The following is a 2,257-nucleotide window of genomic DNA, read 5'->3' as shown; positions in this document are numbered from 1 at the left end:
CCCCTTCAGGTACTGGAAGGCTGCTATAAGGTCTCCCCCAAACCTTCTCTTCTCCAGGTTGAACAACCCCAACTCTCTCAACCCGTCCTCACAGGAGATGTGCTCCAGACCTCTGATCATCTTTGCGGCCCTCCTCTGGACCTGCTTTAACAGGTCCATGTCCTTCTTATGTTGGGGGCCCCAGAGCTGAACGCAGTACTCCAGGTGGGGTCTCACAAGAGCGGAGCAGAGGGGGAGAATCACCTCCCTCGACCTGCTGGTCATGCTTCTTTTGATGCAGCCCAGGACACGGTTGGCTTTCTGGGCTGCAAGCGCACACTGCCGGGTCACATTGAGCTTCTCATCAACCAAAACCCCCAAGTCTTTCTCCTCAAGGCTGCTCTCAATCCATTCTCCGCTCAGCCTGTATTTGTGCTTGGGATTGCTCTGACCCATGTGCAGGACCTTGCACTTGGCCTTGTTGAACTTCATGAGGTTCGCATGGGCCCACCTCTCAAGCCTGTCAAGGTCCGTCTGGATGGCATCTCTTCTCTCCAGCATGTCGACCGCACCACAGAGCTTGGTGTTGTCGGCAAACTTGTGGCATATAAAAGCTGACAGGCTTTGAACAAAACCTCAGCCTCTATACCACTTTAAAGTGGGACTTAAAACTGGCTGTGAAAGGCATTTGGTACCTAACTCCTGGTTAAATCAATACAAACCCGAGGATCCTAAGGCACATCATAGGTATTTTAGAAAGCTGCACCGCTTCACTGAATGGATGTATTTGAATCTGTGCAAGCCCTTAAGTAGATTCACTTGGTTTAAGATCATTTTACTATTGATTTCCTCCCTTGATTCCTTATCAGCACAGGGCACGTGCCACTTGGCTGCCCAGGACCTGCCCTACCTCAACTGGATCAACTCTCCGGTTTGGCAAATGGGCGCAGCCTCTGCCCTGCTCACGTGGACATTTGCTGCAGCAGAGAAACCCTTTAACAATGGAATTTCTAAGACCACAAAAATGCACAGGAGACAGGAGAACTTAATTACTCTTTTCATGATTGTTTTTCACTTAGATATAATGGCTCTCAGAAGGGAACAGCAGTATCAGTCTAATAATTCTGCCTTGGTCAATCCCTTATGATATTTACACAGCGGCTGTGCAATAGCTGGTGCGTAAATATCATTTCTTTGATCAATGCTTGCTTATGGCACTTCGGAGCCATTTCACGCTTCTGTTTGAGGAAGGATGCACAGGTTGGCATCCCCGCCACGCTGCTGTCCCCGTACCCTCAGCTCCCTCTGTGCAAGTCCACTTGGGCTATTTGGCTCCCTCCACACCAGAACACTTAGTCAGCTAAGTGAATAATTTTTACCTTGGGGAAAAAGGCTCAAATTGTAGTTGTATATGTTTTTTTCCTACCAAATTAAAAAAAGGTAGGCTTAAAGCCAGGCATAGCTGAAGTGGCACAGTCTATAGAGCAGGCAGAGCCCTCACAGGTTGCACGCAGTTAAAATGGGTATGAATTTTGCCTTCCAAATAGCTGACAAGTTCAGGCCATTTGCCTTGCTCACCAATTATCCGTGCTCCTGCAGAAGTATTTTGCTTTCACAAGTACTCAGCAAAAAGCGTACGTACAGTTTTTCTTTTTTAACATCAAGGCGAAGGGACTCGCTCCTTGTGCTCTGCCATCACTCTCCATGGTCCGTTGCCATCAGCTCACGCCCTTGCCCCCCCCCCCAACTCCTAGTATCACCTGGGCATCCGGGGGACAAAATTTTGGCTGGGGTGAGCAGAAGTTGTGTACACAAACCCTCGAGCTGCAGGAAGACTGGAGCCCCTGGCTGCCCCATGGGCACCGGTGTGGGCAGCCACCTCATGGCACGGCACGGCACAGGCGAGCTGAGCACAGCGACGGGATGTCTTGGCTTAAACAGTCAATGTTTTCCTCCAATATTTGGTACTAATACGTACCAATCAGATCTCACACACAGCCTCTCATTGTATTGCTCTCTCTGTGTTTGTACAGTAATTAATTCTGACTGCAGCGACTCCATCAGCCTCAGGGATTGCTGTGTATGTGCCTGCGCTTGTGATGTGATTTTGGAGGATGCCTGAATGAAGCAGTGATGTTTGCTGTGTGATTTCAAATTGAAACCTGATGACAAATTGATTATTGTTGAAACAGAAGGAGCGTGGCGAGCACAGTCACACACAGCCTGCACAACCCTCCTCGTGCAGCCCCGTCCACAGGCGAGGGGCTCCAGGAGGCTC

The sequence above is a fragment of the Aptenodytes forsteri genome, unplaced genomic scaffold, assembly GCF_000699145.1.
Source record: "Aptenodytes forsteri isolate BGI_AS27 unplaced genomic scaffold, ASM69914v1 Scaffold299, whole genome shotgun sequence".
NCBI lineage: Eukaryota > Metazoa > Chordata > Aves > Sphenisciformes > Spheniscidae > Aptenodytes > Aptenodytes forsteri.
This window is presented reverse-complemented; position numbering follows the sequence as displayed.